Genomic DNA, 19,752 nt, shown 5'->3' with positions numbered 1-19,752 from the left:
TGGTGAAGAGGTACCTCTCAGGAAAGGGCTGTACCTGGACATTCAATCCACCTCATTCCTCCCATATGGGAGGGGCATGGGAGAGAATGATTGGCATCACCCGCAAAATCCTGGACTCCATGCTTCTCCTATCAGGACGTATTAGACTCACTCATGAGGTGCTCACAACCTTTATGGCCGAGGTGATGGCCATTGTGAACAACAGACCACTAGTGCCAGTGTCTACAGATGCAGAAGATCCGTTTATCCTCACTCCTGCCACGCTGCTCACACAGAAAAGTGGCCCTCCTCCCATTCCTCCAGGAGAGTTCAACAGCAAGGACCTGTACAAAAAACAGTGGCGGCAAGTGCAAAGCCTTTCCAGCACCTTCTGGGACAGATGGCGCAAACAGTACTTGTCTACCCTACAGTCACGAAGGAAATGGACATCCAATAGGCCAAACATCACTCCAGGCTCTGTTGTGCTCTTGAGAGACTGTCAGTCCAAGAGAAATGACTGGCCTTTAGGACTCATAACGCGAGTATTTCCCAGCAAGGATGGAAGAGTTCGTAAGGTAGAGGTGAAGACTAACAGACGGGATGGAACAAAACTGTTTCTCAGGCCTGTTACGGAAGTGGTCCTGCTGCTCCCCCCTGAGGACTAAGAACAAGTAACTTAAACTGTAAAGGTGGCAAATTGTGGTATCTAGTGACACCAGGCGGGGAGTGTGCTGTTTTATTATGATAGACATTTTAAGTTACTTAGAACTCCCCCTGCTGGTGGGTTTTGTATAGCAGCCATTTAGGTTGGGTGATCTGTGTCTCTACTTGATGACATCATCAGTAAGCATCAGGGAAGTTCTCCATGTAAGAGCCTAGGAAAAGCTCAGTCTTTCATCGGTCATCATCCTGACATTAGGGTCTTTGAAAGCATCGTTGGTATGTAAAATAAACTTAAGAGATCATTTGTTGATATGTTTGTATATATATTTTCACAGAACAGTGGGTAGGTACATACAGATAGTCTGTCTATGTTGGCCACATGTGCTAGCTAACTACCAGTGAGAAAAGTGTATATAAATTGCATTTAGCTACATTATGCTTACCAGTAGCTCATCCTTTTGATTTAGTATCTGTAAATACTGTGTACAATTTGAGTTTATTTCCTGTGCTCTCTACAGTGGCAATTCAGAGACCTCTGATATATGTATTGTTTTTCTTTTTGTCAGTTTTACCCTACTGCCAGTTGCTACATTAAAAGAAAGTCAAGTTGGAACATCTTTGTCAGTGTAGTAATTTGGGGATGGAGTTCATCTGCCTGTCAATTCATGCAAGGCGTGTGAAGAGGACAGAACAGTTACCATTAAGCGAACAAGGTTTACTATTCAGAATGAACACTAGTATCTATGCCAGGGGGAAAATAGGGAAGAAGACAAGACAGAGTAGGATACTCCTAAAAGTCACTGATTTACGATTGCACTTAACGTGTTTGCTAACACAACTAAAAGAGCGTTCTCTTAGCCAGCACCATTCATGAGACCTCAAAACCAAGAATGCGAAGAACTATGGAGAGGCTGCTCCAAGATAAGAGCCAGGCTTTATCACCCAAAACAATAAGCTCACGATCTGATTTATTGCCAAGTAGGTTTTAACTTTAAAACTTTTAACTTTTTTACAAAGATTTTTGCTTTGGAACTATATAAAATAAAAGCAAATTAAAAACAACTATAACCACAACTATACACTAACAATGTAATGTCTATTTAGAATAATAAAGCAACAGTCCCCTTTCATTCTACTTCTGTAGTTTATTTTTAATTGCGTGTTTCTAAGCTGGGAATTTTCTCTTTATCACGAGCCAGATGTTTCTTGATTTACGTTAAAATGTTAAACCATTACTCAGATTGTAACGACAGAATAACAGCGGTACGAACAATGAAACTGTCTTAAAGTTGTGGCCTTTTCTCTGTTGCTGCTGCTCTGTTGTTGCTGCTGCAGTGGTCTGAGTAACTGGGACCAGAGGGCTCTGCGTGACCGGCCGGCCGGCACCGCTAACCTCACGGGTGCTTTTGGAGCTTCTCAACCCCAAAAACATTTGAACACATTTTCGATTTGCCATCAACTTTCGTAAAACTGCCAGTATTCAAGCTAATTTCTCACCTCAAAATCTCAAAAAGTGATGAAATAGCAAACAAAACTTGTAAAAACAAAAAGCCGTTCTGCTGTTAGTCTCGTTCTCCATTGCTTTCTGCTTCTCGCATGAATGCTTCTTCTTCATAGTCTTAAAGTCAAGCAGTCATGGCAGACAGTGGAAGTGATACTGCCCCTAGCATTCCATGTAATGCAGAAATGTTCTTAATAAGAAGATTGCTATCTCTCCCTTAAACAGCATCTTTGTAACAGCACGTCAACAATGAAACTTCATGTCAACAAATTTTTATAATCGACATTGTCGATTACGTCAACTAATCATTGCAGGCCTACTTTAGAATTGGCTTCATAGACAGTGCTAATCCAACACACCCCTTTTCAGCCAAACAGTTTCTCTCATCACTCTCTCTTATATCTCTCTGTCTCTCGTTCACTCTCTATCTCACACACAAATGCACTCGATTTCTCTTATTCTGTCATCTCTTTGGCTTTGGTCAGACTGCAGGCAACTCAGATGTGTTTCTCAAATCAGATCTTTAAGACAGACTGTCTGTACTGTTATTCGCAAGTGATCAGATCTAATTTGTGTGTCCAGACATCACCAACCTATCTGCATGGGGTGCTGTAGTAACGACATAGTGCTCAGTAACTATGCACGCTGGTGAGGTGGCTTTCCAACCCAGAAGCATGAGAAAAGTAGATCTATCATCTTGCCCTCTGCACATCAAGCATGGATTCTGCTCAGCTGCTCTGATGCGCTTCCTTCACTCTGGATTAGACGTCGCCGTCGTGCAAGTAACGAAAAAAACACTTTGAAATCTGTGAGTGTCCAGAGTGTACAGACTGAGACTTATCTGTAGGAATCTGATTGGAATCCCATTTCAAACCACCTCAAAATGTAGCTTACATTTATATTTACTCATTTAGCTTACAATTGCTATATATAGCAGAGGTTGCACGTCTCTGGAGCAACTAGAGGTCAAGTGTACAAGGACACATTGTTAAATGTGTCACAGTGAGAATCAAACCCTGGCCTCCCACACCAAAGGTATACGTCTTATCCACTGCGCCGTTTTCATGTGTTTTTTTGCTGTCCGGACTTTTTAAAATCAATCTCTCTAAAACAAGGCGCTTGCAAATTTCTCTTCCCCGTTATTCTGCTCTTCTTACCTTTTGTTTAACTCCACCTCTCTCCCCTCCTCCTTTCCTTTCTTTCTTTAAACCCATGTCCGTCTCCTGTCTTTGCTTTCATGTGCCAGCGTGCTGCTCATATTTGTTGTCTTAGCAGCCCTCCTCAGCAGGGTTGGGGGGGGTGGTGGTTGTATTGGCTGGACTAAGTTGTATCTCTGCTCTGTGCCACCTGTGTCAGCTGGCACTCTTCTCCTTCTGCCTCACGTCACACACTGAGTTCTTAATGCATTTACATCCCGACCGCTGGGAGGCAAGTAGGTGTTTGCTCCGATGTGTGTGTTTACGTGTGCGTGTTGTGTATCTTTGTGTTAAGTGTGTTTGTTGATAGGCTTGCGCATGCATGAGCATCTCATCCCTACATTGTCATATTCATGACTGAGTCGGTCTCCATGAATTTCAATGCGATGTTATGGCAGCTGGTGACAGTTCTTGATATGACTCCAGTGCTCCCTAACCTTCCAGACGAACAATGACTTACATATTTACCTGCTTATCCAGCTCAATGACTCTAGCTCACTCTCTACTGGGATGAAGACACACATCTTGTCAATTTGCCTATTCACACTAAAGAGGCTTTATTTACAGGCTCGTGTGTGTATGTGTGTGTGTGTGTGTGTGTTGTATGTGTGCAAAAAAGAAAACCTGGATCTGGTCTGCACTTTTGGACTTTGATCCAGTTACGTTCAGCAGGTGGCCTTCTGAGTAACTGTGGTTTCTGGGATGAATCCCCAGCAGCAGTATATGTGAAAGGTTGTCAGACTGATGAAAGGACGTGATGAAAGGATGCGATATCTCTTCAGTTGATGAACTTGCATCAAAATTTTTGACCTGACGGAACCAGCCTGCTCTTAACTGATTGAATGATTGACAGCCAGGCCGTGCAGTCTCTAACCAATAGCACACTGACTGACAGAAAGGGACACTCGGAGGCCATTTCACAGGGGACAATTTTGTCTGTAAAAAATGACACACTGGATGGATTTATCTTTTATCTTTACAAAATGTGAATATTATTTACTACAACTTTAAGAATTCTGTTGGCTGTGTGAAAGACTAATGCATCTTCTTGTAAACAGTAGATTTATTTTTTGTTAAAGTTTGGGGATCAAGAGCCTCGGTCATCAGACACATAAAAGTGGTTAAATTACTAGAAAGTAAAACATCGCTTAGTAACTGTATTTACTTTTACAAGTTTTTAAATCCCAATAATCCTTAGCTGTATTTAACAAGTAGATCATTTGATTGGTGAAATTGATGAAACATATTATAGTACAACAACAACAGCAACACATATAGTAAAAAGTACAGTGTCAGATATTGATATGAATACATGGAAGGTCTGCGCAAATATCTTAAAATACATGATCTGCAGAATATTTCAAATTTTATTATTTCATATAAAATCCTATTAAATACATGTCACTGCGTTAAATCACCCTAAAATAGTATATACTGTTTATATGTTTTCTATAACCCAGTTACATATTAAATTCTTCTGTATTTTAACAAGCCTAAGCTAGTGACTGTTTGGGGTTGTACTTTGAACTAAATGTTAGCAAGGCCACATGTTCACAATGAGACAGCTAACCTGATCTGATGTTGTTACAACCACAGCAAGCGTGTTCAGCTAAAAGCAAATTGTTTTGAACAAACTAAAATGATAGCTGTCTGTATGTAGCCTACCTGTTTAGCTTAATTTGCCGTGAATCTTAAAATTCGTCTGGTTCTTGTAAACTTAGCTGCTGGCTGAAACAAACCCGTCGCTCCTCTCTCTACCAGCAGCAGAGGGAGGAGGACAGAGGACAGCAGGAAGAAGTATTTTGATGTCAGGAATATCATTGATTTTACTGCCATTTTAGATTTGTTTCCAGTTAGATATTTTGAGTTTATATAGTGACTTTGCTGTTGTAAACTTTACTGTTGCTGCTCTAGAAACAATATTTAGTTATATTTAAACAATTGAATTCTAATCCTGTATTGAATTTAATCAATTTTTAAGTGATGACTTAAAAAACCCAATTCTTAATGAAAAAGAACTGTTAAGGGTATTAATAAAAAATGGGCCAATTGATTAAGAACAGCTGTTTAGTGGTTTCACCTTGACTTTGGGAGGAAACGAGCAAATCTCCATTCACTATACATACCTTGTTTAGCCAATATTATTTTGTGATTAATATTTTTTATGACACAAAATGTGAAGCATTACTTCAGGACATTGCGCTTACGCCTCCTTCATCAGTGAACATATGAGTATAATGTGGAAAACCTTTGTTTTTTTTGAATAAATATTGTTAGACAAATAACATCACATTTGCTTGGGGGAGGACCCCTCAATCACAGCAGTGTGCTCTGCTGTATATTTTCCTGCTATTTTGTCCTCACCAATCACATGCCTGGATAAATGTAAACCAAATGAAACAATCCTGTTCTTATATTTGGTTGTTGTCTCCTGGTGTCTCACACTAGGCACAGAGCAGAGCGCACATCTAGACTGACATGGGTGAGAAAATGAAAATGGGTGTGTTTTCGTGTTCTGCTCCATGTCTGGTATAAACCCAGCATGATGAGGGCAACCATCTGCTCTCAGAATACGTGCACTTCCTCTGACCTTTGATGTTGCATGCACATTGAAGGTAGCTAGCTAACTATTCTACCTGCTCATCAGCTACTAGAGCTTTAGCAACATGCCCGGCTGTCATTGACAACTGGCTGGCTAATGAAAAATACAAAAAAGTGGCCCCAGAGAGGAGCCACATTCATTCATAGCTAGAAAAGTCCTCTGGTGATTCCTTACTCTAAAATAAATTGCGAGCATCACATAACCATGATCAAAACATACAATCAAAGTTAATATGAAGAGCTGGTAAAGTAAACCATATTTAACTACAGACAATACATTGATTGCTGTGGTTATAAAGGAATTCAGCAAACTTTTACAAAAACAAAATTTTTTGCAAGTGCATTTAGATTAACAATTTAGATGTGATGAAAAAGGCTTTGAGGGTTTTTACATGTTTGGTTTGCTGACCTTGAAAGTGCTTGAAAAGTAAATTTTACTCTGTAAAAAGCTGTACAAACCTCTGTACAGAATGCCATTTGAGTGGTGGACTGTCAGACCCACAGAACTACATTGCCGTGACTAGAGCCACACAGCTATGATTAAAAATGTAAATGTGAATCATCAGTTTACTTTGTTCTTAGTTGGCCACGGTCTACTTTGCTCACAGTAAGTAACTTAGTCAACTAAAACAAACCAGCTCTCTCTCTCACCTTATATGGAGCGATGGCTATAATGCTAGACTTGTCTACAGCAGATGCACATACAGTGCTACAATGTGAAACCAGTGTTTCTAGTGTGACATCTGGTGAATATTTTGGTTACAACTGTGTTATTAAGGCAGGTGTGTTAACCAGAGGTTACTCGTTGTCCGTCCTTTTTGACAGAGGGTTGTAAACATTCTGTCATAATCTATTTATCCGTCATTTTAATTTAAATTGTATAATGATTATGACACTTATAGCCTACTTAATAGGCTATAGATACACATATACATACATATAGAGACACATGTCACCACTAAAAGCAGATGAATGATTTTTACCTCCTGGCTACCACTTTCTTCCCCCGTAACATTAGCTGCTGCTGGCTCTGCTTTACAGCAGTAGGAGAACACACAATTTCTGCTGCTAAACTAAACAGGCAAGTTCAATGGAGTGATGCTTCTGTGTGCTGTACTGTGTAATTTGAGGTCATCATGTAAGACTGTCAGTATGCAGGCAACTGGAGAGCAGTAGAGTGGGGTGGACAGGGTTGTAACTTAACAGGATTTCCCTACAGTCGTTAGGGATGCGTACGGGGAAGATTTCCTGCTATTCAAACTGGCTTGGAATTATGTAATAGCATCTACATTCAACATTTTATAATTGACACACATAACTGTGGGTGGATCTGAGCTGTGGCTGTGGTACAGACAGTGTGTGTGTGAGTGTGTGTGCGTGTGTGTGTGTTTGCACTAGGGATGTGTGAAGATGCTTTTTGTGTTTGAATCTCAAAAACGAAACAAATCAGGAGTGAGCGAGAAATGAGGGCAGACTGGCCATAGGGAGTAGTGAGAGTTTTTACCTGTGGGCTGCTGGACAATTGGCTAAAAAACCCACACAGTAATAAAATAGAGACAAAAATCTGGAAATTTATTGGTATGTGCCTTGATTGATTGGCCCACAGTGTGTGGTTACTGGCCCAGACGGGGGCTGGGCAGGGGACGTTTTAATATGATTGGCTATGTCAGTCAATCACACACTCCACATGAGGACTTGATGAAATGGTTGAAAGGCAGACCTAACCTCTAACCCGGTTATTTGTGCTTCAGAAATCCTGGATAAAAAAAACGCAACAAAATGCAAAGGTGGTGCTGAAAAGATGAGGGAGGGGAAAAAAGAAGTCACTCGAGGCAGGTGCAGCAAGGCGCCTCAAAATTACAGATTTTTGTTTTGGTGCTGCTGCTAGTTCTACCATACCAGTCGCAAATGAGGTAACGGACAGTTACCCAGGTATCAGTGAGACATTAAGATGATGGCTTATGGTTACTGACTAACCACAAGTCAGATTTCTGGGTTAATTAAACAAAAACCACTGAAATGATGTTGGCCCTGTAATTCTCAATCTGGTGTAGCTACTGTCTAGCTGTTTTTCTGTAATTACAACAAGTCTCCCCTTGACTAGTACCGGTAGGACTAGTATATTAATAAAGGTATGTTATTAGTCAAATGTGGATTTTTTCACAAGGCTAAAAGTAGAGGCCTTACACTGCTTCTACCATTTAATTTATTTATTGTACTCAAGCGCTCAGCTGAGGTGATTACATTTCTCCAGAGAGTGGGCTAACCATGGACAAATTCCCAGGCCATTTTCCCCCCCGCAGTCTGTCCCTGGAAAGAAGGCTTACCAATAATAATGCCTGGGTTAGTCTGGATAATTCACAGACTTTGTCGTCAACAATTTTCTCCCAAGACTTAGATTTAATATGGCTTTATTTGAATATTTTTCTGAAATTTATCTTGTGAACCGTGATGTGAAAGACAACATTAAACTAAACGACAAACAAATGTGACAAACATACATTACACAAGATATTTTGAAAGAAGTGGCGGCAATGCAATCAATTGAATCACTCCCTTTTAGATCCAGTGCCTCGTCTATATACAGGAACAATGAGGCCTACTTAGAATCCAAACATCTGTTAGATAGACCGAGGAACAAAAGAGTTTTGCAGTCTGTTCAGTCAAGCCTGTGGGACTCTAAGTCTTCTGTTTGATGGCAAAAGCTGATATTCTTCAAATAAAATATCAGACTATAAATTTGAAGTATTGACCATAATAGAATAAAATCAACCATCTAGCAAATTCTCTTGAAGGGGTAGTCCACTGATTTTGATGAATTGCTCAAGTGATGTCACTTGAGTCAGCGTAGGGTGGAATTAACTAGAAGGGCCTATTAGACGAGTATTTGGGTTTACCACCAGTGCTTGGGTTGGGCCTTGAAGCGTGAAACAGGACAAATCCTGGCTGAATAAAGGTTTCAAAAACAAAGGGCACCTTGGCACACAGACTTTAAACTCCTATGGAGCTCTGTAGGCTTAACCACTCACCTTGACCATATAGACAGTGAGCCTGTCCTTCCCCAATAAAAAGACAGTGAGTAACTTGCTCTCTATGCGTTTTTCTGATGAGAACATATCTAAGGATGACTTTATCAGAGAGATTTTCACAGGTACCGCTCATGAACTAGAGTTACAGTATGCAAAGACTCAAGTCACGAGGGAGAAATAAAAAACACAATATTGAATTTATTAAAACCTAAATTTACATAAAGAAATTAAAGTCATTTTGAATGATAGAGAAATTGCTTTCCCTCTGCAAGAGTGTCCTTTCATAAATTGGTGGATTTTATACTTTGTAAAGAGTATACAATTACAGTATACTATACTATATATACAGTATTTTTTACACTGCGTTTGGAGGGTGAGGTTTTAGCCAGTAGCTTTGCTCTTATCTTTCTACGTTGTATTTTGTGAAGACAAGTAGTCTGGGGCATTGGGGAGACACAACATCCCTGCTGTACTGAACAGATGCTCGGAGGACAGGGATTTTTCATCCACTACCAGGCAAACAAGCTGCTGTGTATTAGCGGAGCAGAGCTGCAGACCCGCTGGGACAAGAAAAAGAAAAAAAAATTTGGCCTCACTAATGATAAATGAGTAATTAAAACAATTAGCAAGCAATTCTTTCATTCCCTCCGTATTAAAGCTCTATGTATTTCTTGTTGATTACAGGCATGCACAACATTTCACTAAAAAACATTATTTGCGCTCTGCCAAATATGGTATTTGGATTAGGGGGACATCTCCAGTGTGTATCAGTGAATAATGTGTATGTTTGTTTATTCTCGCAAATGTGATTTGTTATGTTCCTTTGATTGTATTTATGAGAGAGAGGAGCACACAGTAATTTAAGTAAACAAAAGAAAAAACAAAAAAAATGTTTGACTTGTGGCATTAACAATGCATGTGGAGCAATCATATATAACTTACTGCATAACGTGTATTATCTATGCGTTCACTTTTTTTTAGGGTACAGTCACTCAACATGGTTTAGTTCTAGGATAATTTTTCTGTCTCTGCTCCCTGTTGGAAAATTATTTTTTCACGGGGCAGTTGCAGGGCAGGTTCAGCTGAAGAACAGCATCCGTGGAGCTGGTAGGCCAGATGAACAGTTTGTGAGGCACAGCTGCCTACAGCCCTCACAGTCATTGTTGCCTCCTACGGGCATCAAACACTCTGCTTGTGCCTGTCTGCCTGTTTGCCAATGTTAGTCACACTGTTTGGCTGGAGGTTAAAGAGAAAAAAAAAAACCTCATTGTAACCAAGTTCCCTCGCTCAAATATTCAATCCATCTGTGCAATTTAAAGGGCAACGTTAGGCAGACACCATCATTACCATAGGCAACATGGGTGCTGCTCTGATATTTAGATTGAGGGTTTCATCTGTTTTAGTGTTGGCAAAGTATCTTTTTTTTGTGCTACTATTCTTCCATTAATGCTGTGTCTGCATGCTGATGCTGTGTTTGTAGAGCAGCTCTGAGTGATTACCGTGTAGAGCAACATTACAGGCTCTCTTACCACAACGAATTAAGCCAGAGTGCCATGCCCACAGGGAGAACTCTTCATCAGAGGACCAAGCAGAAGATAAAAGACTGCTACAACTCAATCACTATCTGGTCACAGAGTTTAACAGGAGACAAAACTCAGTGTGACACATGCAATGCATCTAATTACCCAGATGGAGGCAGGAAACAAATGCAACACAACAGCCTGAGGCTAGAGTCACTAAGAATGTGGTAGTGAGTGGTCTAGCAAACAGAACAGTAAGCTAGGTTTAAAACAAAAGATACAAAACATGTATAAGACTCCAGGACGGACAGTTGTCAGCACAAACAGACACACGCGCATACATGACACACATCTGGATGCACATGCCACAAATTCAAATTTACTGTTTTGTCTCTCGCTCTTCTTGTTTATACTTTTTCTTTCTCCCTCCCAGACACTCATGCACATGAGTGCACAAACACCATGAGAAGCCCATGCTGTGATTACTACCTACAGTCATAAGGTCAAGCTGGTAAATCAAACAGTCTTCCCAGTCGTTTCCAGTTCCCTACGGGACATGAAAGGCCTGGACAACCAGCACACTGCCAAGCCCATAGTGCTCCCGTAAACCTACAACCAGGGCCTCTGCTGGGAATCATGGCAGGAGACACTCCCCTTGGGCGGTGCCCCTTTGGAGATGTACACTCAGCAGCAGCAGAGGATCAAAGTCTGGTGGAGAAAATAGATCAGATTAATGAAGCCAAGCTGTTTCTTCAGCTCAGAGACATGGATGGTGATCAGCATGGCTAAATCTGCACCTCTACAGATTTTTGCAATGTTACAGTTCTGTACTGGTACTGTATGCTGTAAAGAAAAAGTGTCATGGATGAAACTGAAATGGGCTATGAAATGCAGAACTTAATTAATGTATTAATAAGACGTTGTCAAAAACTAAATTCTTTTTCTTCAAATGTAACCCACCATCCCTGTTCTAGATCATTTGTATTGGTTTACTTATTTAGTGGGAACGTTGCAACATCTCTAAAACACACTGCAAGAAACATGAGCAGTCATACAAGGCAACTGTTAGCTCATATTATTGACCATCTTATTTTGAGCTTAAACACGTAAAGTTGGTAGTTACCCCTCATTGCACAGGAAAACTACAGCAACTGGTATAACCAGGAAGTCTGTCTGAAAATTTCTGGCCTGGTAATTATTTTACCATTTGCCTTTGCTTCTACTTCCAAATTAGTTGGTATAATCTTAAAGCTTGCACGGTCATCTGACTGCTCCTCAGTTGCTTTTTAGCTGTGTAATCCTGTTTTTGGTCACTGGAACACAACTCCAACATATCACCTTTTAAGCTGTTGTGGTGAACATATTAACGAACAGTTATTCACAGTTGCTTATTTACACACCGAGCAGCTACAAAGCAACATTAGCACCTCGTTTTAGCTGTGATTGTGGTCTCCACTAACTCCTTAGTCTGTCTGCTGTACTAGTGGGTGAGTTTTGAAAATGGCTGCCTGCTCCTGCCTTACACAATGCTAGAGAGAGAGAGCCAAAACAGTAAAAGTGTGGGCCAGAAAACAAAAACGATGAGCTGAAAGTCATTATAAAGAACTGTAGAGCTGAGTATAACTGGATGATTATCTGTGTGTTCCCATACTGCAAATGACCCCTTTCACATGCAAGTAGTCGATGTCTGTGAAGATTCTCAGTCATCCAGGTCATAGTTATCCAACGAATAGGGACGGATGAGGGACGAAACGTCTTCCAGTATCTTCAACCAAGTCCAGTTTCCCTTGACTTTAACCTTCGTTGGATGCAAGTAGTCCTTTTATCAATATTCTTTTTTCAAAGTTTTTTGGGGGCTTTTTCACCTTTACATTTATGACAGAACAGTTGAGAGAGAGGAAATGTGGGAGAGAGAGAGAGAGTGACATGCAGCAAAGGACCACACCCGGGCTCGAACCCGGGCCGCTGCGGCAAAGAATTTGCATGTGGTGCAAGCGCTCTAGTAGTTAGCTAGCTCTTGCCCACTTGAACCATTTAAAAAGGGGCTATATGTAGTTTTCAAATCACTAATTAATATATGTAATTTTCACTGCCCTATTGTCAATGGGCTGTAGCCTCACTTAGAAATGAAGCACACACCTGTTTTCTCTGTTGCTTGGAACAGCCACTATTCTGCTTTTAATGTGAAGGCACCAGGTTGGGATGTAGCCCTGTAGGTGCTCCCAAGCCTCTCTCCTACAGCGACAACATCGCAGCAGTACACTTCACCACAAAACAACCGGCTTGAAAATATGTTGAAGTGTTCATATAAGCCTGCAAGAAATTATGTAAAGGTACAAATCAAATGTGGAGCAATTTCTTTTATACTAGCCTTGATGCAAGGCAGGAGCCGCCAGTTACTTTAACATGGATTTAGCACTTTACTCTAAATTCTGTGAAATGTCTTAGATAAAAAGTTTATTTATCCCCACTCACATGCCTGCAACTTTCAGTCTCATTCATTTTCATACATAGAGTGACTTTTTTTAGAACTACAAATACCATACTGCCATTTAAGTCACATGGCCTGTCTTTCAACTAGTGAGACGTCGCGGCAGGTGAAACATACTGATAGCGGCTCTACACACGGCATGACAGGCAGGGGAAATGAACTGGAACCATAGATCAGAGTGAGGAGGAAGCCCTCTGAAGGACAGATTTGTCAAGCGTCCCTCGACCCACATGCAGATAGATTGGAGGCAGTCTCATTAAAAATAATTGTCCTTGAAACGTATGGCCATCCGGACCCTGAGGAATACCTTTGGCTCTCAGGGTTGGTAATTGAAGCTGACCACAGTAAATCAGCCTCAGCAGTTGTTGTGTTGACAGCCTGGGAGAAGATTAAGCTGGTATCTCGGCATCGGGAGAAACCTGGATTTACTGCACAGAATAACAGTCACTAACCACATAAGTCAAGCTAAATGGACGTGTGTGTGTGTGTGTCTCTGTGTGTATTTTGTTGTGTGCTATGAGAAATAGTGCATTGGTCAGTATGATTACACACAGCACACTCGGAAAGAAACCAACACATTAACCATTGTTATAAAGGTCAAATGTTAAAAATGAATTCTGTATAAACATCTCATTATTACAAAGATGCCATGACTTTTCTCATCAAAGTAACTTCATTCCTATGCTAAGACTGGCTTACTATTTAAACTTTAACTGTCGTGTTGAGGGCCTGTCAGATGTCACCATGAAAAGCACACAAACATTTCTGGGACCTAACAGCTCAGTGTATAACATCTTACTGTGCCCCATGAAGGGTTGAGAGATGATAGTTTGACTCTAACTTCTGTTTCGTTCCAGACACTGATTACCCTCCGTGCAGTTAACTTGAAGCTCCAGCTAATTAGCATCAATGGTAATTAGCGGAGTCGTTAAGAGCCTTATAATCAACTTTTCTCCTTCACTCATTTGACTCCCCGGGGCTGTCAGGTCTGCCTGTGTCTGTTCCTTTTCCTCAGCAGGCAACATACATTATACATGCTGTGTTACAGAGCTTATTTTTGTGAAATGGTGACGCTGAGTCAGTTTGAAATGAACTCCACAGCTCTCAAGCACTCTGCAGTGATTTGCATTGCTCGGCACTAAGAATCGCTGTCCATGGTGCTGAACAGTGGCAGGCTGTGGCTGCTTAAAGGGACTGCTCTACTGACCCACAGCACCTACACATGGAACACCTCAGCTACACTGTAAAAACCTGAGAGATTATTTATGATGGAGCAGGGTTCCTTATTTGTAATATAATGAGTCTGTTTTGTAAGTAGATTTATTGACTGGAAAAAAAAAATTCAGTTTATGTACTTAAGGTTGTAAAATGAAATTTATATTTGTAGGGCTTTTATGCTACACACACAAACAACACAGAAAAAAAGCTATTTATTTTGATATAGAGTGAGGGGTCTGCATTTTAAAAGTCTCACAGCCTGGGGAAAGAAGCTGCTCTGGAACCTTGTGGCACGGCAGCGGATACTTCTGTAAGATGGCCAGATGGAAGCAGTGTGAACAGGCTGTAGGTGGGGTGGGTGGCTGTATTTATCTAAGATTAAAAAAGTAAATATGTAAGAATAACATTAAAGCAACGTTATGTAGTATTTTAATCTTTTTTTTAATCATTTAATGGTGCACTGACTTGTAATAGTGTAAATGGTGTCACTATAATTGCAGCTGCGGGCCGGGGACGCTGCCTATGGCATTGAAATCTAGGGCAGGATTTATATTGCAAGAACAGCGTAATGCTTTACGGCACCACGACACATCAACAAAGCTATTCAGCAAGCAAGCTATAGGAAGAAACAAAATGTATATAATGTACAATGTAAGTTCTTTGGAAGAAGCTAGCTCAGTATTCTCAGTATGGATATCATGGCAGAGACCACCTGCGAAGAGACAGAAGAAGATGTCAGAGGAAGTGAGGAAGGGAAAAAAAGAGAGTGGCAGAACAAGAGACCGGATAAGAGTAAATATCGGACTGGCTTTTACTCGTTGGCGTGAGCTAAAATAGCTGGATGGATGCAAGACAGATCCCAAGCTGTCCTTCTTTCTGTTGGACAGGTAAGTAATAACTTATTAGCTGGCTTGATATGTCTTGTGTTGTAGCACTTGCTTGATGTTTGGCTGTGTTAGCAAAATCAGCAAGAGGTTTCACAGACAGAGGTTTAGCTGCTACCTATTAATCTCAATTTGATGTTACGCTGCTGCTGGTGGAGAGCAGTGCCAGTGTCAAGCCGAAGCCAGGCGACCTGCAACATGACCGGGCTCATTGTTAGCTAATGGCAGAGGCAAAGAGGCCGTTGAGGACATTTACTGAGGAAGCTAAGAGAAAAAGAGAGTGACCAAGCATGAGGCTAGCAGACGTTGGTGAGAGCTTTGTGAAATATAAGGCTGCAAGACAGATGCCGAGCTGGCATTCTTTTTGTTGGACTAGTAAGTAATCTTGCTGTGTCTTGTGTTGTCACACTTGTTTGATGTATGGTTGTGTTAGCAAAGTTGTGACTTCCTAGTTTTTTGTAGTGTAATAATAACAAATGCACTTGTGCTGCTGTACTTATTTACAACAGCGGTGAATTACACTCTGGAACGGTAGGGACGCCAAAGCGCACAAAAGAACACATCTTATACAATGTTGCTTTAAATATATAACATAACCAGAGCCATCAAAATTAGTCAATACTTTATAAAATTACTATTGATGTGCTGCTTGACCACAGACTGAGGCTCGTTTTGTACTTAACTCACTAAATCCACTGTGCAATTTCAAAACCACCATTTTGCAACCACCCAGTGGTATAACAATATATTTGTTATTGGCTAGTAAAGATGAAGTTCTACAGTCACCATGGACACTAATCTGCTCATACTGAGCACGAGCACAATGCCTATAAACTTTCCAACCACTAGGATACAACTTTCAAAATGCATGGTTGTTCCTTTTTATTTACACATATAGTCATCAAAGGGCTCAGTTTTGCCTCATTGTGTGATAAGAGGCAGTGAATAGATGTTATTTAGGCAATTACTTTACAGGCTGTGGGCGTAGGTGAGAAGTTGCTAAACCCCTCTTGGGGCATTGGCAATACTGTGTGAGTGTTTTGGCTGCACATGGCCTAATGTGTTGGCATGTATTCATCCTCAACTAATCATCAAAACACAAACACCTACTCACTCTCCACGCTGAGAATCACAGAGTTCACGCAGGCTGTTGTCACACCTGTTGCTCGTGGATAATATGGAACAAACCGTGTGTGTTAGTGTGAGAGTGTGTATATGTGATGTGTGGTGTTGTATGTGTGTGTTTATGGATCTATGAATTCTAGTTTGTAACAAAAACAAGGCAAGGATTACAAAGCTTTTACTTAGTCTGATGAATTGTAGTCTGATGTAACGCAGAGAAACAAGGTCGACTCCACATTACAAATGTATGTGTTCATTGTGCTGTTAAAAATAAATTGTCTCACTTTGGTGAGTCTTTTGTTTTTACCTCACATGAAGGGCTTTTTACTCTTCAGTGAGATGAGAACATTCTTCAACCTCTCTGGCTTATGAAACCCTCACGAATCCTGTTTGATAATGTCAGAATGTATTGTCAGTATGTTAAAAACAATGCTACAGTATTTAAACCAAAAAAACAAATTTTTTGACATGTGACAGCAAATTATTAGAGAGCGATGATCACTGAAGCCAGTAAGTTAAAGTTGGACAAATGGATGTACTTTACTGGGTTAATCTCTCATCCTTTCTTACTATCATTAGTGAATATTGCTCACGCTTTAGGAGCTTCTAAAGGACTGACTATCACTACATTAATGTTATGGATCATAGACATGATTCCTGATGCCAGTCTGAATAATTGTATTTATTTCCTTTGTTCCGTCCCACCGTCCCCCTTTTAACTAACTGTAATTGTTTTGTCAATGCTGATATGTTGCCTAGATACAGGCAGACAATAGCTTATTATTTAACTGACCTTCAAATTCAACCGGATGCACACAGGCAGTTAAGAAAATTTTTAAAAAAAATGTAAAGCAATTGAACAAGCTAGTCATCGTCACAATGTTTGAGGCCACACCTGAACACTGTGTGTTTTATTGGGGTATATGAGGTGGGGGGTAGGAGGAGGGGCATGTGGCGGAGCTGAGTGCAAGTGTAATGAAACTGTTTCTCCTCTGAATGTGCTGTGCCCATCACTCCCCGACCTGATGCAACAGATACAACCGTCACCCTTCACTGAACCTGCCAGCCAAGGCCATTTGTTTGCATAAGGGACCTGCCAGTAAAGCCATGTTAGTGTGGCCACAGAAATACTGAAACGGCAATAGCAAAATTCACTTGCATGCATACACACACACACACATGCACAAAGTGTGACACCAAAAGGTGCCTGTTGATGGGGTCTAGCCAAGGAGCCACTTTACCATCAGCCCAGCTGATAATGATGACGCTCTATCAATGCCAGAGGGCTGGAGCAGAGGCAATAGAAAGCATACACATACAGAGAAGGACACACACATGCGCACACACACGATAAAAATGATCTCCTGTCTTTCTGAATATATCGCTGTTTAATGAGGGTAATTATCTACTGTATGTTAGTCTTTATTTCTCTCTTATTAGCACTTTGTTGCCTATCCTTCTGACTCTTCCTGCTGTCTTTGACACCTTTCCGAAACCTAAACCTTAAATGGGAAAACAGCTATCGTAATGCTGGGAGTGTAAACATGGGGGCCTTGAAAAGTTCATTCATTGCAGTGCGGAGGATGGGAGTCAATGAGAGAGAAAAAAAAGAGAAGGTGATTCAAAGCTTATGAAGAAGAGTGAAACGGAGAGACATCATCACCTGCTACACCAGTAGTTTGTATCACAGGTGACAAGATGTTTGTACATGCAGGCTCAGTGAATCATCATTCATCAGACCCCGACTGAAAATGTGTGAGGGGCGTTAGGTGTGCAATAATAAACAGGTTTTTGGCTCAATATGAATGACAGAAGGAAGGTTCTTTCCTAGTAAGATCCAACAAGTAAACCCGACAATCTGCCTTGTCTTATTTAATGTGTTTTTGTAATCTATTGTAAGAGCATCATATTGTGTTTTTATTTGTGTTTTTTGTTCATGTTTTTACGTGCATTTGTGTGTGCATGTAGCTTGACATTTGAGTGACACCTCACTAAATTCATGTAAGCTTCTGTCTTGGTTCTGTAAAAGTTTTATGAGGACAAAGAGACAAAGAGAGGAGAAATGTGTGTTGCTCTGTTGTGTTAGTAGTTCGTGTCAATACAACAATCTTCTTTGTGTTTCCCTTTGACTGAGGTACTGAAGTTTTGGTTTGGCTGCACTGACAGCACCTTAAATAATTTGTTTGCTGCACTGACAGCACCTTAAATATGTCATTGAATTTGGCCTTATTCAACATCCTGCTCAAACTGATAATATGCTATTCATAAACTCTCACATAATACATGTATCACTGCTGCAATCCTCCGTTTTCTGGCAGGAAAAAGATGACTTTGAAGTTGGGCCATTAGGCTTTTTTAGACAAGAATGTTGAAAATGAGACATTACCATCTCTTAGTGGGCAGCGTGGCCGGAGCACAAAAATGACACTTTCTTCTCATCTCTCATTCACTAAATGGGGTGAATTATTGCTGTCAACACATGCATTACCTCCCATCACACACACACACACACACACACATACACACAAGCACATACCCTTGGAAGCTTGAATTGTTTGTTGGGAAATAAATCGTGTGAAGTCTTACAGCACAATATGATGCTGATCTGCAAATGTGTGCGTCAGAAAGCCAAGGACAGCAGCAAATAGGTTATGAGCCTTTACCACAAAAAACAAAAGGTTATACACTATTCCAAATATTCCAAATGCATTTCATTTCTTATATTAGCCGTTTTCAACAAAATTTGACAAAAATTTTGATTCATATTAACGCTAGTGGTATGATGCGGACAAAAATATTAGCCTATACCCCTTGCTCTCTCTGCCATCTCACAGTACCGTAGTTGTTGAAGTAGCGCGCATTCAGCTGCACGTGACCACTCAAAGGTAAGCTGGGTACTGTAATAATGATGAAACGAATATGAAGAAAATTCGAAAAATCACGAAAAAACAAACAAGGACAAAGATTTGCACAAACATGCTTATGCTCGCTCGCTCTCACACACACACATACACAAACACACACACACACGCACATACGCACACACAGTCACCCACAGTCCCTCACATGTCTCGCCCACAGCCCTTCTGGGCTTGTCTCCATGGTAACAACAGCAGGGATGGTGTCCTTGGCAGAGATGGAGGGATGGAGAGATGGAAAGAGAGGGAGAGAGTGGAGGTACAGACACTTGTTGAACGGTTAAAAGGATGCCTTGACATTCTGAATTTTAATCTGTTATATATTATATTTCTCCCTTCCTATGCTCATTCTCCCTCTGGCTCTCTTCTCGTTTCCCTCTGAGTGCATTTGAGATATGAACCAGTGATGCAGCACATTTTTTCTTGAGGGATACTTTGACATTTTCACTTCCGTTCAATTATTTTCCTTTAACAAGTTGTTTCAACAGTCAGAGCAATGGCTCTACATTTGTTGCACCTCAGAGTACACCAAAAAGCTTTGTTTACATTCTCCAGTACAAACAGTGCATACCAGTCTTTACCTTTCAGTGTCTGGAGTTTGCCTGGAGTGTATATAAGCATACGTCCAAA

The 19,752-nt window shown here is 40.7% G+C and overlaps 1 long non-coding RNA gene across 1 annotated transcript; it reads left to right on the top strand.

The window, feature by feature from the left end:
- The first annotated feature begins 839 nt into the window (after nucleotides 1–839).
- LOC123962390 lies at nucleotides 840–11,444 on the top strand. The gene is made up of 2 exons (XR_006822917.1): nucleotides 840–918; nucleotides 10,923–11,444. It is a non-coding gene; the product is annotated as an uncharacterized LOC123962390 (long non-coding RNA).
- Nucleotides 11,445–19,752: the final 8,308 nt, after the last annotated feature.

Source organism: Micropterus dolomieu, linkage group LG22 (assembly GCF_021292245.1).
Source record: "Micropterus dolomieu isolate WLL.071019.BEF.003 ecotype Adirondacks linkage group LG22, ASM2129224v1, whole genome shotgun sequence".
NCBI lineage: Eukaryota > Metazoa > Chordata > Actinopteri > Centrarchiformes > Centrarchidae > Micropterus > Micropterus dolomieu.
This window is presented reverse-complemented; position numbering and strand designations above follow the sequence as displayed.